Genomic DNA, 20,189 nt, shown 5'->3' with positions numbered 1-20,189 from the left:
CAGGGGCACAAATTGTACCATATTAACATGATGAAATCTTACCATGATATGGAGGCCCTTGTGCTTAGTATTTGCAGTACAAGGCAGGAGTCTGAGGGAGATCTATGGTTGCAGGGAGCCATCCATCCAAATCCCAAATTATTATGGTGGTCTAGGGGTGCAGGCATATGATGGGACAGTGCAACACTGTAGTGGGGTCAGCAATGCCAAAGCAGCTGGAATCTCAAGATGGAATGGGTACGGTATCTCCAGATAGTCAACCCTCTCAAGCAACATTTCTCAAGGGTCACTTGAAAAACTAGCTTGCTTTTTCAGGGGGGGGGGGGGAGTGTGACAAACCGAAATGCTGCCAGCCCACGTATCTGGAATTTTGTAAATTAGTGTGACAAACCGAAATGCTGCCAGCCCATGTAGCTGGAATTTTGTAAATAATTCTATGTCATTTGTGAATATTAATATGATTCATATGCTTGTCTTACAAATGCAAGATAACTATATGTTATGTGTATATTAAACTACTGGTGCAGAAGTCTGTGTTGAACAGGGTTTGTACAGTACTGAGCTTCAAGAATGTGTCCACAGTGTACCCTACTGGAAAAGAACAGAAGTGTATATAAACTATATACCTGTGCAAATGTATGTATTAATAGTAGAAGCTGGAACATACAGAGTTAAGTTGCAAAACTTCAAGAAAATAAGTTGAAATTAAAGTGTTTTATGATTGTGTTATCTCTCAGTTTCAGTTCAATAGCAGACACAATGTCTAGAGCTAGAAGTTTTTATATTGTCTTGAAACAGAAATAATTACTAGATTTCAAATATTAAAGCATTTTATTATTTTATGACTTCCAAGTTCTACAAACTTCTGAGAGATAGGTACTTCTCACACAGAGATGTTAAAATTCTATTAGTTTCTGTTTTATCCTGTGAACTGAAGTCAGGTGACAAAAAGTGATGTCATCCAGGCTAACCCAGCAGTAATGTCTGATATTAATTTAAGAACTCTCTCAGAAAGAGACCGTGTATTTTGAATCTTGTCTTGGACCTAGAAACATCCACAAGCACTTCTGACTGCATGTTGTCTGTAAGTAAGACTTAGGCCATAGTATCTCTCTTAGATGTAGATAGGAGTATAGTAAAGATTAGTTTAGATGTTTTATATATTTATCTAAGACTGTCCTGCATTGTTGTTTTAAAATATTTCCTGTGATTTTGAACTCTGAAGTAACTTTGTTTGTTTTGTGAGTATTGTCTTTTTCTTTTATTATTTATTATTAAATATATTTAAACCTATCTTCGTGGCTGATATTTGTGAGACATAGTTAAGCTCTTAGAGTATATGCATATGTATTTGGTGACATTGTGCAGGCCACTCCTAAATAGCCTTGCTTGTCAGACTACCATTTGGATTAATAGTAACATTGCATAGTAGGATCGGATACCCTTTGTAAGGGCCTTATAGTAGCTGATAAGTAGGGTGGCTTGTGGAAATTGGTACTATCTTATAATCTGGGCAGAAGGAGGCATAGCTAGTAAACCTGTGCCAGCTGTTACCAGGTGTGTGTGTGTGTGTGTGTGTGTGTTTGTATATCAATCAGATCTCAAAGTATGTGTGTGTGTCAGCTACTTGGACAGGGACATGAAGCACTGGTTGGACAGAGAGAGTGCTGGAAGTCTTAGCTTGGCCACTCGGCTGAGATCTCAACCCTATAGCTGTGCCAGTGGGAAGTCGTCTTGAGGATCTGGAGAAAGAGGGAGAAATCAGCCCCAGACTGTGACTGTAATCTCTGAGTGCCCTTAAGGGAAATTGTACTTTACTATTTGTGTACTTGTCATCCTCCCATTGTGTACATCCTTCACAGTTGCCAGTGGTGAGGATTGAGGCTCCTTGATTACTGGGCGAGTGCAGGGACATCACAGTCTTCTTCTTCTTTGTCTACCCTCTTCCTTGCCTATTGAATGTCTTCATCATGCACATGCTAAGGCTGCAATGGCTCTGAACATTTCAGACTGAGTTTTGCTTTAATAGATGCTTTGCCCTGTGGCAGTGCCCTTGACTGTACTCTGAACTCCTCATTTTCATATGCCTTGTATTTATAAATTACTCTGAAGTTTTGCATCTGCTACGATGTACACAACTGAACACAATGGTCAGAATTCATAAAAATATATACTGCTGCACAAAATACATCTACTTTATGAAACTGAGTAACATGGCAATATGCTCGGCTGGTCTATACTTGTACGTAGTCGCACATTATAACACTGAGAGCCATGGAATAACATTAAAGAGTAATATAAGAATGCATATTATACAATGACTCCCTATTATTATTTGAAAACATGCACGCTGATTGGTCCAGCCCAACCAGCGTGCCCATTGTAAATCCCACAATATCTTCTTTCAGCTGCTCCCGTTAGGTTTCGCCACAGCGGATCATCTGTTTCCATTTCTTCCTGTCCTCTGCATCTTGCTCTGTCACACCAACCACCTGCATGTCCTCTCTCACCACATCCATAAACCTTATCTTAGGCCTTCCTCTTTTCCTATTACCTGGCAGCTTCATCCTTAGCATCTTTTTCCCAATATACTCTGCATCCCTTCTAAGCGCATGTCCAAACCAACGTAATCTTGCCTCTGGCTTTGTCTCCAAACCTTCCAACCTGGGCTGACCCTCTAATATACTTATTCCTAATCCTGTCCACCCTCATCACACCCAGTGCAAATCTTAACATCTTTAACTCTGCCACGTCCAGCTCTGACTCCTGCCTTTTTGTCAGTGCCACTGTCTCCAACCCATATAACATAGCTGGTCTCACTACCCTCTTGTAGACCTTCCCTTTCACTCTTATTGGTACTCGTCTGTCACAAATCACTCCTGACACTCCTCCACCCACTCCATTATGCCTGTACTGTCTTCTTCACCTCTCTTCCACACTCACCATTACTCTGAACTGTTGATCCCAAGTATTTAAACTCATCCACCTTCACCACCTCTACTCCCTGCATCCTCACCATTCCTCTATCCTCCCTTTCATTCACACACATATATTATGTCTTAGTCCTGCTGACATTCATTCTTGTTCTCTCTAGAGCATATCTCCACCTCTCCAGGGTCATCTACACCTGAAACCTACTCTCACTACAGAGCACAATGTCATCTGCAAACATCATAGTCCATGGGGTAAATAATCCCACAATATACCAACGGAAAAAGGTCCGGTCACCCAGACTTTTTTCCGTTGGTATAAAGTGCCCCAAAGCCTTTTTTTCTTTTCTTTTTTTTTTTTTTTTTTTTTTACAATTGAAAAAAAAAGAGAAAACGGAGCAACAGAGACTTTCTTTTCTCCATTGCTTCAGTTTCAAACCATTGATGGTATGCATGGGAAAGCAAGTCCCATATGCATGCACAGTACATCAGAATGAAGAAACATTATACCACAACCGGCGGAAGAACAGTAATCTGCCATTATACAAAGACATTATTTAAGAAAAGTAGGAATTTTTTTCTTAAATGTCATTGTATAATAGCAATAATCGACTCCGTGGTTGTGGTATATTGAAGATTTAACCACGGTTGATTTTGTTTAATCACTCGGGCTTTTCCCTCGTGATTAAACCACACCAACCATGGGTAAATCTTCAATATACCACACCACGTCGTCAGTTATTGCTTTATTATGATGTCACTGACCAGCTCATGATTTCTGATGAATTTAAAGTAATACAATGCCTACTATAATGATAAGTGGAGTGCTCTAATTGTATGACACATAGGAGTGGACAACATACCTGTCAATATCTCAGCAAAATAATTCTAGGCATAACCAAATATAATGGGAGACAAATACCCTAATCAGGGACAGATTTTAAATATTGTTTTTATAAACAAAGGCTCTAATCAGGGACAGATTTTAAATATTGTTCTTATAAACTTAGAAAGTTGCTAAAATAATTTTGCATAGGCATGTGTTTTCTGAAGGATATGAAGTTGAGAACTCAAATGTTCGTCATTATTTAGTGACTTCAGTCATCAATGATTTGTCAGGATACTACAAATTTTATAAGGAACAGACCAACAATATGAGGCAAAAATCTAAACATTCTGTGAAATTTTGGACAGATGAGTGGTATGGTGCATAGTAACTGAAGTATGGATGACATACAGTGGCTGGCAGTGGCAGACAGAAAGCACATCATAGGTTTAGGCGCTGCACACAGAAATAACCTGTGCCAGTGAAATAATTTATTCATGACACATTTCCCTATTATTCTCACCAGTCAACAGTTCCTTGACCATTACAGGGTAGGTAGCCTGGCATAATTAACTTTTATAGGTTCATAAGTAGGTACTAGGCTTTTAGCCCTAGGGCCTATATAAGCCTAGCCAAAAAGGTACCCTGGCTTTCGCCACCCAGTAAAATTATTTTCCTGTGCCCCTGTCGAGCAGAGCCACAGAAGTGATCCCTGGGGTGAATTTCCTATTTCCCATCCAATCATCAAGATTTTTCTTGGAGTGCTCATGAGCTCTGTTTGACATAGATAGGTAGTCTGTTCCAGAGTTTGGGAAGTCTCTGGGACAGGAATCTATCCCTCCAGAATGTTCTGTTTATTGTGGTGAAAGGTTTAGGTCCCTAGAGCATGCAGCTCGGAGGGATTGGGATTTCTTTAAGTGGCGCATGTCCAACAGATCTGGGTTTGACATAGCTTTGTATGTTAGGCAGAGATCGCCTCTGAGTAGGCGATATGCGACAGAGTAAAGCTGGAGTTTTTTGAGACTGTCTGTGTAGGACATCTGTTTGAGGCCAGTAATCCTCTTTGTGAGGTATTTCTGTGGCATTTCCAGTTGTTGTAGATGTCTTGTGAGATACATTCCAAAAGGGGCATTGTACTCTATAATGGGTCTAAAGAGTGATGAGTAGAGGGGAACAGTGACCTCTTTTTTTCTGGATGAGAAACCTTTTGTGATGAAGTGAGCCATATAGAAGGATTCCGTGACCACTGTGGCGATGTGATTATCAAAGGAGAGACTACTGTCCACCTGTGTCCCAAGGTCTCTTATCACACTTTCGGTGTTAAGTAGACCACCACTTATGTGGTAGTTCATGGGTACAGAGTTTCTACCAAAGGGAATGACAATACACTTTTTGGCATTGAACTTCAGCCCATGGCTTTAACACTAGGAATCTGTCTCAGTGAGGCCCTTTTGTAGTATGTCCACATCGTTAGGAGTTTGGATTATGGCTCCTAGTTTGCAGTCATCTGCAAACTTTGTTAGCCAAAGACCTTCTGTGTTAGCCTGTACTTCAGAGAAGTAGATACCAAACAGGAGAGGACCCAGGACTGAACCCTATGGTACTCCACTTGTCAGTGGTCTGAAGTTGAATTTGGAGTCTGCTACTTTCAGAGTGTGAGTTCTGTCCATGAGCCAGTTGTGCCATCTTGTGACATAGGGATTTATACCTAGTTTAGTGAGCTTATCTATAATTCCAGAGTGGGGGATGGTGTTGAAAGCCTTGGCGAGATCTAGATAAGCTGTGTGAACCACCTTACCCTCATCCATGGCTTTGGTGACTGCTTCAAAGAAGTCAGTCAGGTTTAGGAGACATGATCTGCCTTTTACAAACCAGAACTGGGTAGGGTCCAGAGTTTGGAGATTACCAATGTCTTTGTTTATGAGTTCCATGCTGATACGTTCCATGGCCTTGCAGACCAGGCTCGTCAGGCTAAAGGGGTGGTAGTTCCCTGGGTCCGTCGTGGCTCCTCCTTTGTGGAGTGGTATAACCGTTGCGGTGCGCCATTCATTGGGCAAAAAGCCTGGGGTGAGGCTATGGTTGAACATGGTACTTAGGTAGGATGTCAGTTCATTCTGTAGTTCATGTAGAATGCAGCCTGGGATATTGTCAGGTCCCATGGATGCTGTGTTCTTGGCTTTGGAGAGTGTGTTTTTTTACCTGTGCAGCCGTGATTACAGGAACTTTTTACCTGTGCAGCCGTGATTACAGGAACTTTGCATTCTTCCGGTATAGAGATGGGCCCTCTAGGGGTTGAGAGGGGGGTAAAGTTAGCACTGAACCTGTCTGCCAGGATGTTGGCAATATCAGTTGGTTCTGTATATTTAGTGCCATTGTGCTGTAACTCAGAGCAGATCTGAGTGTTGCCATTGAGATTCTTGACATAGCTATAGAATGCTTTGTGGTTGTCTTTAGAGTCAGTGGCAATTTTGTTTTTGTAGCTAGCTTTGGAGGATTTTATGATGGATCAAAGCTTCTTACTGAGGTTGACCAGGGAGTTCCTCCAGTCATGGGATTTTACTCTTTTTTGCAACAGTTTCTTTCTTCTGTTGTAGAGTTTGTTTTTGGCAGAGGACCACCAGATTGGCTTCCTTTTTTTTGGAGGATAGCATCTTGGTTCTATTAGGGATAGCATGATCCATGCACTCGTGTAAGTGCTTATAAAGTGCATGTGTGTAGGATTCAGCAGTCGTACCACTATTGTCTATCTGCATGGGTGTCATGAAGTTTGCCACTTCTGTCTTAAGAAGTGTGAAGTTGGCTTTGGAGAAGTTTTTTATGGTGGTTTCCCTAATCGGGGGTGGGGGCAGGATGTGGATGGCTAGGGTGATTAGCTTGTGTTCGGATCTGACCAAAAAGGAATTGACTTATGGTGTGGAACACCGGTTGCCCATGTCGGTAATGACCAGGTCTAAGATATTGCTGCCATTGGTGGGGGTGTGAATAAGGTGATCCAAGGCGTTGGAATTTATGAATTCCAGAAAACGTTGAGCAACAGAGTTGGTACATGAGTAGTTTTCCCAGTTAATGGTGGGGTAGTTGAAATCGCCCATTATTAGGGTGTTGGGTTGTACCCTAATACTTTCCAGTGTATCAAGAAATGAGGAGTGGGAATCCTGGGGCATGGTGGGGGGTCTGTAGCAAGCTACAATTTGGATTGCGGTCTTGCCCAGAGTTAGTTGCACTTGGATAATCTCGGATGCATTATGCTGTGCAACTAGCCTAGAGGTGTGGATATCCTTAATGAATATGGACATGCCTCCACTTTTAGTGCTTCATTCCGTGTTAGGTGGCCAAAAGGTGTGGTATGAATTATAGCCTGGTAACGCAGGGGTGCTCTCTGGAGCTTTGAACCAGGTCTCTGTCACTGCACAGATGTCTATGTTCTCCAATTTAAGGAGTGCCTCGAGTGAGTGCATTTTGAGGTTTAGACTTCTAGCATTGAGTAGCATTACCCTCAGATTTTGCTTGCTTGTTTGTAACTGTTATGGTGGTGAATTTGTCATTTGAACCTTGCCTAAAAAAGGCACTATAGGGGTGGCAAGAACCTTAGCCAGTATCCGGAATCCCAAGGGCGATAGGTGCAGGCCATCTCTGGCAAAGCATCATGGTCTGTCAATCATGTCGTCCCAGGCAGTCAAATACTGGATCTCCTTAGAATGACACTGGAAGCTTAGCCAATTGTTGAAGTCAATCATTTTGTCCTTGTACTGTGGTATTCTGGGTGATGGCAGGATGCTACTCACGGCTAGGGTCATACCTGTCTGGGTTACAAGATCGGAGAGCTCCTCCATGTCTCTTTTCATGTAGTCCAGGGAGGTACGTCTCAGGTCATTCACACCAACATGGACAATGACAGTGTCATATATGTACTTGTTGTGGAGTGACCTGAGTGCGTCCATTATATGGCAGATCCTGGCACCTGACAGGCAGCTGACAGTAACTTTTTCCTTGTTTAACCTGGTGAGTGGAACATCAGTGTGCCTGACTATAGAGTCACCTATGACTAGAGTTTTGGGTACTTTGTTATGCCTTATGGGCTGTGGTTGAGTGGCACACTGAGTTTGTGGGCTGTGTGTCATTTGGGTTGTGTTGGGGGGGTGGAGTTTGCTTGCGTTTCTGCTTTGGAGGTCCCTGATACTTGGGCAGGTTTTTATTGAGAGCCTTCGCGAATGTAGGTGTGTGTTTTGTGTTGCTATGTGTGTGTGTTTTGGTGGTGTAGGTTTTGAAGCACTATGTGATGAGTGTGGTGTGGTGCAAGTGTTTACCTTCTCCTCTTGACTGTCTAGTCCAGTCTTGGGTGAAGAGAGCTTTGCTTCCAGTTTGGCTATATAAGTGCATCTCTCACAGGTTGTAGTGTTGGGTGGTAGGAGGAGAGGGTTGTCTGTGTACATGAGGCAAAATTGCTGCATTGCCCCAAGATGCCCAGATTCATCAGGTAGACAGGAGAAATCACCGAAAGCTGACCCTTAGACATGTCTGGATAGGTGCTTATTTATTAAGTATTAAAAGCTGCTTTCCCCTAGATAAGTGAGGAAAGTTGAGTGCCGTAGTAATTTGCAGCTTACTTAGTGCTTACAACGAGTTCTGAACAAGTGCTCAGTTCAAAGAAACAGATTTGAGTGCTGAAACTAAAAAACTGGCTAGTTCTAAGAAATAAAATTAAGGTAGAAGGCTTCCCTCCAGCACAGCAAGGCTTGCGGGCTCAGAAGCCTACAAACAGTCTAGACCTTACAGGAAAGGAAGAAACAAGCTTATTTTTTTTTCTTTCCCAGATGCTCTCTTTGTACACAGTAGGAATGCCTGAAATCAGAATATGATCTCACTGCACTCAGTTGAGTGAGCAAATGAGATGGGCCCAGAAGGAGTATCCAAACACAAATTTATAAGAGGGACGGGCAGTTTCAAAGCCACCAAGATTAACACCAAAACAAAACCAGGGAGGGTGTGTGGGGAACTAACTGAAAAAAAAGAGTCAAAATTTCCAGTTCAGTTAATATTCAATGCAACACAAATAAATCAATTAAAATGCTGTATTATTTGAAAAAAGTGCAGATAAAAGGTACTTAAATTATCTTATATGTCCAGTTGACTACAGCTAGATCTTTGCCGACCAAAGCTCAGGTTTTAAGCAGAAAATATTCCAAAATGTGCCACTTAAATAGGCAGTAACAGAATATCAATGAATGACACTACCCCTGACTGCAATTACTGTCTATGCAGGAATTGTAACAGGCAATAAAATCTAGCAGCCACTAACTGAAAAAACAGAGTCAAAACTTCCAGTTCAGTTAATATTCCTCAGCCCTTTCACAACTGCTCTGCTCTCCTGCACCACCTAAATAATGTGTGCTCTCCCTAACCCTAATGCTGCCCCTTGCCCAACCCTAACCTTACACATTAATGTCATTAAAACCTTCCTATAATGCTATCGTTACACTAGAGAGACTCAAACACATAAGCATTCACTAGCAAGCACAAACAACACTACATCTATCCCCTAATTTTAACCTTACCCTAAAATACACAAACACACAACACTCATCCTTCACTCATTCCCAACCCTAGCCCTAACTCACACACACACACATACATGGTCTCTCCCCTCCAACTCCACTTACCTGTATTGAAATTCCATTCCATCGACATATTAACCATTCAGCCATCCATACTGCCGACAGTAAATCACACCCCTGTGTTTGTCAGACAAACGTACATTCGGTAAAATGCAGGGGAACCATATACATATATATATATATATATATATATATATATATATATATAGGATCCATACTAATGCACAAACGGCAGTTTCACAGAAAGTGAAACCGCTGATCATACATTCGTGAAAGTATGATAAGATATATGGAAAATCAGGCTGGAATGGCTGTTGCTGAAATCGTAGTACAGTGGGGATGAGGGAATATTCCCTTTTCCCCACTGTAGTGCGATTTCTGAGTGAGAATATAAAAGTGGGTTTTTATAACGTTTTTTATAAAACGTTAGTTATGTGTTTTTTTTTTTTTTTGGTGTTTATTTTGGGGACTTTAGTGAAAGTGCTTTTTTGGTTAAAAGCGCTTTCGCTAAAGTATGTTCGGTGAATGTGGATTCAGACTGTTGAACTTTCGTTCACTGGTCCTAGACCCATATATATATATATATATATATATATATATATATATATATATATAGATATATATATATAGATATATATATATATATAATCAAATGCTGATGTCTATTTTGTTAACACAGTTTGGTCAACAAAACAGATTGTTGATAGGTGTAGAAGATCAACAGTCCCTGGGACTGGGAATATGCCCCTTCCCGTGGGACTGTGCAGTCTTGATGTTAATAATAATAATTAGTAGGGGCGGGGGAGCAGAGGCATCTGCAAAAAAGATTTAAAATTTGCAAGCTCTGAGATTGTGCTCAGAGCATGTGTGATGCAGTGCTGATATTCTATATTTCGATTGTTAGATGACATTGTTAGCAACATTGACATTTGGAAGTTTCAGTTTTTTTAAGTACTCCTCTCTGTCTCTCTCTGGATATGGATTCACTTTAGAAAATCGAAAGCCCATAACACTGAAATTCAAAACACTGAAAACTCAAAACATTGAATCCCATAACACTGAAAAAACATAGGAAACCAACATATAATATATGCCAGCACAACTACATACAGAAACAATTAAAAAAACAAACAATATTACACTTCTCCAAATATAAACAGGGGGGCAAGGACCCCTGCACCTCCCATGTGGGGGGCTGCACGCCTCACATTCCCTGCTAGTTAAATATATCAACTATATCAAACTCTTATATTTGAAGATGTGTAATATGGTTTGTTTGTTATTTGTTTCTTTATGTAGTTGTGCTGGAATATAGTACATGTTGCTTTCCTATTTTTTTTAATGTTATGCGATTCAATGCTTTGAGTTTTCAGTGTTTTGAGTTTTCAAGATTTTGTTCTCAAATGTTCTGAATTTCAATGTTATGGGCTTTCAGTTTTCTAAAGTGAACTCCTCTGTGTGTGTGTGCATATATATATATATATATATATATATATATATATATACACACACACACACACACACACACACACACACACACACACACAGATTTATATACACGCGGGTGTGTGTGTGTGTGTGTGTGAGACTGGGTATTTTAGCTCACACTTTGGGGCTTGCCCATAGTGGCAACTGTCCAAGCTATAGCTCTGGTATGCAGTAGCAATCTGATGTCTGATTTTAGAACAAGCACAGTAAAAGTCTTCAAACTGAAACTACAGTTTAGATCTTGGACTGGCACACTGTTTATATTTTTACCGCAGTTTTGTTAATGAGGTATACTTTCTTTGGTCCCAAGACCTTTTCTTGGTGAGACCTATGGAACAGCATAAGATTTTCAGTGGGTTTAGTTTTACAGTAATGGAGGTAATTGATATACAGATACACGGTGCTGCAGAGTTATTACAAAAGATGTCTGTAAGTTGCAGACATGCTGGGCAAAATAACCTTCTTCTTTTGGTACTTTATCTCCTTACAATACTTAACAGACCCAAAAGGAATTGTTGTGATGCATATTGATGGACAGTAGCTGAAGACTTTTGTGCCAAGGTGAAGTAATAAGTCACTGTCATTCAGAAAGTAATATCAGGAGGGTCCAGAGTTAATGAAGCGTGAACTGGACTGATGCATATATGGGGAAGATTATACACATGCCTTTTAATAGCAAACTGTAATCAAACAATTAATTTTGCTATAACAAAATCTATTTGAGTGACTAAAAAGAAAAACAATGTTAGTAGAATTTAGCCACAGAGTGTATGGCAGTAGTACATTTAAACATTACAGAACTGTATTTTGGGATACATTAATATGCACTTTTTCAAGTGCAGTGCGTCTGATTAGCTGTCATACTCTTTCCTCACAGCATGGTGGTGCTACTACCTTTAGCAACAACTAGCAGATGTGCTGAAATTGTCATTCCTCTTTTCTGTCATGTAAAACACTGTCAAAAAGCACTCTGTTATTGATATTAGTCAATGCTTGTTCTAGTTTACCACATCTGTTTAATCTGACAGTTGCAGCAGTATTCTGACTACAGTACTGTAGGGGGCACTGCAAATAAACAACACCATTTAAGGACCATTAATTTCATGGGAAATAAATTGTACTGCCCTTGTACTCAGAGTTTGAGTTATGCACAGTGTCAAAGCAGAAAATGTCTCTCTTCATCTCCCGTCCCCTTAGATGTTCACTGTCTGTTTTCTCTCTTTAGAGACATTGATCTCCACCAACTGCCTCCATCCAGTCCCTGTTTAAATAACATGCGGGTATTTACTTACTCATGTTTGAGGTTTACTGGTGCTTTGATATTCCACACAATGAATAAATAACCTTTCAGTTAAAGCATATTTTGACAGTTATTTATTTCTTTTGACAGACAGACAGTAGAATGCCATGCTCTTTAAAGGAGATTATTTTGTCTGCATTATTTTCACTCATGTTTTACATCAGAACAAGATCAGATTATTATGTTCACAAATCTCTGACTGAAAAACTGTAAATATTGTTGTGATTATTTTACAAATTGAAAATCCAATAAAACAAAAAAAAAAACAAGATGGGATAAGCTGAGAAAAATGACAAGACCATACTGAGAGAGTGAATGCGAGAGATGAAACAGAGCAATATAGGCAATAGTGCTGCTGGTCCCTGGGGAGGAGTAACAACTGATGCAGTGTTGGCTGCTGTAGAAATATAAATCTGATCATATATTCATAGGCACAAAATGCACAAGCCTCGAGGACAGAGAGGAACAGTTAGATAAATTAAAGTGGCCATATAGATGAGACGTGATGCAAGAACAGTCTGTGATATACCAAACACACTGAGTTACTTTAATGTAGCTACAATTTCCTACAGATAATGTTTTATTTATTTATGTATTATTTGTTTGATGAGTAAGTGGACTGGTGTATTGACCCTTTTCAGCAGCAGCACAAATTGTATTAGACAATTTGTGAGTCTTAGCTATATTTATTTATATTCTGTTTTTCTCTGTAGAGCAGTGATTTCCATAGACTCAGCCCTCAGCCAGAGAGCAGTGTTTGGTTAAGTGACTTGCTCAAAGTCACACAGTTAGGGAATGCAGGTTGAGAGAATCAAACCTTGCACTACTGGATCACAGGAAACAGATCGTTAACAGCTCCTTAATCCTCTAAGCCATTTTCCAGACCATCATCATAAAAAAAGAGAGTAGTACTTATATGGACAGTGCTGTGGACACCAAAGTTAAAGGTCCCCAATATATAGCTGGCATGTAGGGCAGTTCTCTTTGAATGTAAGTATGGATGCAAACCCTGCAGCTTATAGTATGTTACAGTTTAGTAAGACTGTATTTTTGTCTTAAGACTAGGTACCTCAGGGATGGCTTTGATAGTGAGTGAGGATAAGGTGATATCCCATGTGGAAATAGAGGTATAGTGTCGCCAAAGCTAAAACTTATCACAGGGAAAGCATCAGACCTCTGTAGTATGCAATTTAGCAATATAAATGAGTTGTGGTTAGAAGAAACAGTAATAGATCTTAGAAAGGTGATGCAAAGCATAAAACAAAGGCAAAATATATGTAAGTTTTGGTATTTTTACCTTAAATTTTACTATATATTGCTCATTAAAATTGTGCCTTATGATGGATGGGCAGTCCAAATACTCCAAAAGGAAAGTTAACCTAATAGCAGAAGTATGTTTGAGGCATAAAAACAATCACTCATGAGCTGGAACAATCAAATGTTGCATTAAAAAACTTCAAAAATGGAGTTAAAAGAGTGAATAACTGTCAACATTACAAGGTTGCATTTGTTTATTTTTACTGCATTTTCATACATTTACTAGTTAATTTTAGCATACTATTTTGTAACATTATTTTATGAACAAAAGGAAGAGGAACAGAAGGCAGAATATTTATTTCCTTCAAACAAGTTAGTATATCACTTGGAAGATGATTGCTGCAGTAGTCTATCTAGCAAGTTTACCAGTACCTTAAATGTTCTTTCTTACAGGTTTATAGATTACTATGATAACGGCTTAAGGGCCCTTACAAGCCTAGCCAACATAACCCAGTTTTACCCAATATGTGGCCCCTAGGGGCAAGAGGATGGCATGGATTTGTGCCTGTGCATTAAGTATCTTACAGGTTGCCCTTGTCCATAAGGGACATAGGCACTACCCCAGGTGTGAATTTGCGATTCCCCATCCATTGAGCCAAATTACATTTGAAGAGGCCCAGGAAAGGGCTCTGCTTAATGTGAATAGGAAGCCATTTCAAAGAAGGGGCAATCCCTGAGACACATATCTATCTCTCCAGCATCTTTTATTTAAATTGCTGATTAAGTTTAGATCCCTAGATCGGGTGACGCTAGTGCTGTTTGACTTGAAGATGTGTAGCAGCTCTATCAGGGCTGGATTTGTGAGTGCCTTGTAGGTCAGGCATAGGTCGCCCCTTAATAGTCAGTAGGAGACAGAGTAAAGGGATAGGGCTTTTAGTCCATCCACATAGTTCATGTTGTTTACACCCTGTATTTTCTTTGTGAGGATCCTCTGAGATCATCCAGAAAAATGGAGGTCATTGTCCCTCTGTACTCATCCCTCATTAGACCCATTATAGAGTATAATGCCTCATTTGGTATGTACCTCACGAGACATCTGCAACAGCTGGAAAGGCCACAGAAATACCTCACTAAAAGAATCACAGGCCTAAAGCAGATGCCATATGCTGACCGTCTAAAAAAAACTCCAGCTATACTCTGTGGCATATCGTCTACTCAGAGGTGATCTCTGCTTCACATACAAGGCCATGTCAAACCCTGATCTGTTGGACATGCTCCACTTAAAGAAATCCCAATCTCTCAGAGCTACACACTCCAGGGATCTAAACCTTGTCATCACAATGAACAAAACATGCTGGAGGGATAGGTTCCTGACCCAGAGACTCCCCATACTCTGGAATTGACTGCCCATGCATGTCAAGCAGAGCGCCTCCTTGGCCCTCTTCAAAAGGAACCTTGATGATTGGATGGGAGATAGGAAATTCACCCTGGGGATCATGTCAGTCGCCCTGCTAGACAGGGGTCCAGAGAAGTAAATATTGTGGGAAGAAATATCTAGGGAATTGTTATGGCTAGGCTTGTATAGGCCCTAGGGCCAATAGCATAGTACCAACCTATGAGGTCACTTAAGCTGCTGTATGTGCCTAGTCAAGTAAATGCCAAATGGTGCATTGTGCATTGTACTCCATTATTGGTCTAATGAGGGCTGAGTACAGCAGGACTATAATTTCCTTGGATCTGGATGTCATACCTTTACTTATAAGTTGTGCCGCATAAAAGGACTTTCTCACCACTGTGGCCACATGGTGATCAAAGTTTAGGATACTATGTGTGTACCTAGACCTCTCACCTCTGAGTCTACTCTTAGGTTGTGCTATTGATGTAATTTGCAGGGGTATTTGACTTCCCAAAGGGTATGACAATGCATTTTTTCACATTTAGTTTTAGGTCATGGTTCCAGCATCAATCATTTGTCTAATCTAGACCCTCCTGAAGGATATCTACATCACTGTGGGATTCAGTGATTGCCCCCAGCTTGCAGTCATCCAGAGACCTTCCATATTAGTCTTGACTTCAGAGGACTATATTCCAAACAGGAGCAGTCCCATCACTGAGCCCTGTGGCACACCACTAATAACTGGCCTCTTGCTGGATCTGGATTACCCACTTTAACCACATGTCCTGTTAGTGAGCCAATTGGCTATCCATTTGGTGACATAGGGCTTTATGCCCATTTCTATAAGTTTATTTTTAAAACCTGAGTGAAGAACTGTATCAATTGCCTTGGTCAGGTCAAGGTAGGTGGTATGTACTGTTTTACCATTATCTATCGCCTTAGTGACTTTCTCAAAGAAATCCACCAGATTCACTAGGGATGACCTGCCCTTGACAAAGCCGAATTGGGTTGGGTCCAGTGTTAGGAGGTTTCCTATGTCATTATTTATGAGGTTCACGATTACGCTTTCCATGCCCTTACATATAAGACCAGTCAACTTGTAGATCTGTAATTTCCCAGGTCAGTAGAGGGTACCACTTTATGCAGAGGGATGACTCTTGCTGTCCTCCACTCTACTGAGACAAAGCCAGTCTGGAAGCTGTAGTTAAATGAAGATCCCAATGGGCCTGATAAGTCCTGATTTAAGTTGTTTAAGAGGCAACCTGGTATATTGTCAGGCCCCACTGAAGCCATGTTTTTAGATTTAGTGGCAACATGTTCTTTTGTGATAATTCGTAGTGGAGTGGTGGAGGGATTTCATGGGGGAGAACTGGGGGTGATGGGGAGGTGAAAGCTGAGCTGAATTTATCAGCTAGCAAATTTGTTATATCTTCTGGCTGAGTATAGGTGATGCCATCTATAACTAATTCTGCATATTGTTGGGTGCTGCCCTTAAGCTTGTGAAAATAATTGAAAAATGCCTTATGGTTATCCTTAGCTTTGGAGACTATTTTTGCCTCAAAGTCTGCTTTCAGAGACTTGCCTAGTACCTGATTCACTCGTTTAGACTAATAATGGACTTTTTGCTCTGTTGTGCACATTCCCTCTTACTTTTCAACAGGATTTTCTTCCTTTTGCTGTGCAGCTTGCCTTTGCATAGGTTTCTGTGTTTTCTGGACTTGGAGGAGTTTGGGAACTAGTTATGCCGTCCCTTAATAAGAGGTAATTTACCTTAGAGAAGTTCTTGGGTTAGTTGGGGAGGACTAGTTTTACCTTCATTTCAAGTGAAGCTGCTTTGTGATCTGATCTTACCAGAGAGGAATTACACTAGGGGGTGCAGCACTCTCCCATATTTGTACCAGATCTAGAATACTTGATCCCCTAGTGGGTGCACAGACTAGGTGCTGCAGGGGAATTGAATTTACAAAGTCAAGAAATCTTTGGGCCTGCATATTAGTGGTCATGTATGCCTCCAATTAATGGAGAGGTAGTTAAAATCACCCATGAGTATGGTATCGGGCTGGATGGTGAGTGATTCTAGTAACTTTATGTATGATGTATGGGTTTCCTGGTTCATGATGGGGGACCTGTAGCTAGCAAGAATATGGTAATGGATTTTTCCCATGGTTAGTTGGACATAGAGTAGCTCAAGCATGTCATATTGTTTGACTAGCCTTGAGGTGTGCTTACCCTTTATGTGCATAGATACACCTCTGCCTTTTGCTCTTTCATGTCCAGTGGGTAGTCAGAATATATGAAAGGCATTATAGCCATGCACTGCCATAGTGCTTTCCAGTGCTTTCCATGGCTATGAACCATGTTTCAGTAACTGCACAGACATCAGCATTCTCCAGGGTGAGGAGAGCTTCCAGGGAGTGCCATTTCTTGTTGAGGCTTCTAGCTTTGAGCAGTAACACCTTTAACTTGTTTTGAGTAGCTTTTGTTATGTTGGAAGGTTTGTCTATCTGGCAATGCCTAAAAAAGCACTATAGGGATAGATAATGTTTTGGCCAGTATCCAAAAGCATAGAGGTGACAGGTGAAGACCATCCCTTGCAAAGCAGCATGGCCTGTCAACCATGTCCTCCCAGGCTGACAAGTATTGGACCGTTTCAGAATGACGCCAGTAACTAAGACAATTGTTAAAGTTGATCATTTTCTGCTAGTATTTTAGCATCATCCTTGGAGATGGTAGGATGCTGCTCAGTGCTAGGCTCATACCTGCTGGTATTTTGGCATCATCCTTGGAGATGGTAGGATGCCGATCAGTGCTAGGCTCAAACCTCCTAGTATTCTGGCATCCTTGAAGATGGTAGAATGCTGCTCAGTGCTAGGCTTATTCCTGCTGGTATTGTGGCATCATCCCTGGAGATGGTAGGATGCTGCTCAGTGCCAGGCTCATACCTGCTGCTACTGTGTCCTCATCCTTGGAGATGGTAGGATGCTGCTCAGTGCTAGGCTCATACATGCTGGTATTGTGACATCATCCTTGGAGATGGTAGGATGCTGCTCAGGTCTAGGCTCATACATGCTGGTATTGTGACATCATCCTTGGAGATGGTAGAATGCTGCTCAACGCTAGGCTCATACCTCCCTGTGACAAATATTCTGAGAGAGCTCATTCATGTCTGCCTTCATATAGTCCAAGGAATTATGTCTCAGGTAATTCACTCCCACATAGACTATAATTGAGTCATAGGTACTTAGGGTTAAGTGGCCTAAGTGCTTGGATGATCTTGTGAATCCTGGCCCCTGACAGGCAACAAACTGTAACCTTCCCCTTATCCAGCCTGGTAAGATGGACATCAGTATGTCTCACAATGGAGTCTCCTATGACCAGAATATTGGGATGTGGAGTGATTCATCCTATGGGCTTGGTAGCTGAGGCACAATGAGATGTACATGTATGTGTTGTGATGGGAATTGTCTTGTTTGTGTACATGTGCAGTTTCTGAGGACTGCATCTGAGAGGCCTTTAAGGTTTAGGTAAGTTGCATGTAAGCATCTCTGCATATGTGGATCTATGTGTGTGGTCCTTTGCGGGTGCAGTGGGTGATGTGTGTGAGTCACTGACAACCTGTTTATTGTTTTTTGTGTCTGTATGTGAGAGTCTAACCTTCAGTGTCAATGTGTAACTATATCTCTCACATACTATATTTGTCTGTTCAAGAATTAAATGGTTGTCAGTGTACATAAGGCAATTGTTACATACCAATGTTCTCCAAGCTGGATGCAAAGATAGCAGGAAAGTGCCCATCCATGGTTGCAGGTCCTAGTGTGTACTTTAAAGTATAGGAGTGGAGGGTCTTTGTAACTGGATGAGGAAAGGGTACCTACTTGGTGTAATCTGCAGCTAACCTAACCAGCGATGCTGCCTGAGCAGCAGTAGCCCTGGATTTTATAAGTTAACAGGCACAGTAAACTTTCACAGTATAATGAAAATAAGCAATATTTCCAGGTGTTTACATCTATACAGGGCTCTGGCACAGCTCCGTGCAAATATGCCGAATTTATACCGGCAATGGAAATACAGAAAACTGACTACTGAGCCCTCTGGCCAATAAAATAACTACACTTAGAACCCTTTTGTGTGCTTCACAACTCAGATAGACCAGGTAAACACCTGCTGCCACTACGTGAGTAATCCCAGTCCTCCTAATGTAAAAGCACAGTAACAAAGAGTGTCTGGAGTGAAACACTACCACAAACAACCTTAAAGATACAGATACAGCAGAGTACTTTAAACAGCTTATAAAAGTGTGATTATTCAGTAAAAGTACTTTGCTTTGTAGACACGAGCCAAGAGCTACTCAATTGTGTAGAATTTATAATGGCACTAAAAACAAGGTAAACTGATTAATAAGCCCTCCAGCCAATAAACAACTATGTGCATTAATCTCTAATAAGTTTCCCCAGCCTGTACAGACTAGGCTGCCATCCACTAGCACTAGATGGAAAATCCACTATCCTCTTAATGTAAAAACACAGAAATGTCCTTGCTACAGTGTAAACATACACTACTTTATCTAACAGCTAGCTAGATAATTAATTCAGAACAAGTAAATCAGTAGAACAGACAAGAGGCAAAATTTATTTTTTTCCAGAATACGCACAAGGTATAAAGAACAGTGCCGAAAGAGTGGAGCTTATAAAGGTCAATTTACAGTAAGGGTGGGCAGTTTAAATTCACCAAGTTTGAAAAGCAGATCAAAGAAAGTCAGCTTGGATGGAAAAAATAACTAGAAGTGAGTCACCAACAGTGCTTGTAGTTTTTGCAGGTCTTGAGTCTTATCAGAAAAGACAGTTGTTGTGTCTTTTGGCTTTTCACGGTTAGGGGTCGCCACAGCGGAACTCCGGTCCTCTAATGGTTGGCAGTAGATTTTTACGTGCCGAGTTGCCAGCTCTGATGCAAAACCTTCAACGAAGGTACGCCCATTCATGCATGTCTCCACACATAAGACGCTCTAGCTGAGAATTGAACAGGACAACGTCTTACTGTGAGGTGACAGCGCTACTGCAGCACCATCAAAGACAAAGACCTGGAAATTCTATGTGTATTTAAGTTTCACTCAAGAAACAATTTTTCCAATGGGAAAAAAATACTAAGTGAAATGTGCAGACTAAGTAATTTAAGTGTCTACCTGCTACATAGAACAAAACACCAGGCCAAGCAGAGTTCTTAAAACAAAAAACAAAATTGAACCAGTTAAAACAGAAAGCAGCTCAATCAGTTTAAGCAACTCAAAGACAAAAAAATATAGATTTACTTTCCTCTCCCAGCAGGGAGTCACCAACACCGCTTGCAGTTTTTGCAGATATTCAGTCTTATCCGAAAAGAC

Source organism: Protopterus annectens, chromosome 6.part0 (genome assembly GCF_019279795.1).
Source record: "Protopterus annectens isolate FY-2018-M chromosome 6.part0, PAN1.0, whole genome shotgun sequence".
NCBI classification, from domain to species: Eukaryota; Metazoa; Chordata; order Ceratodontiformes; family Protopteridae; genus Protopterus; species Protopterus annectens.
This window is presented reverse-complemented; position numbering follows the sequence as displayed.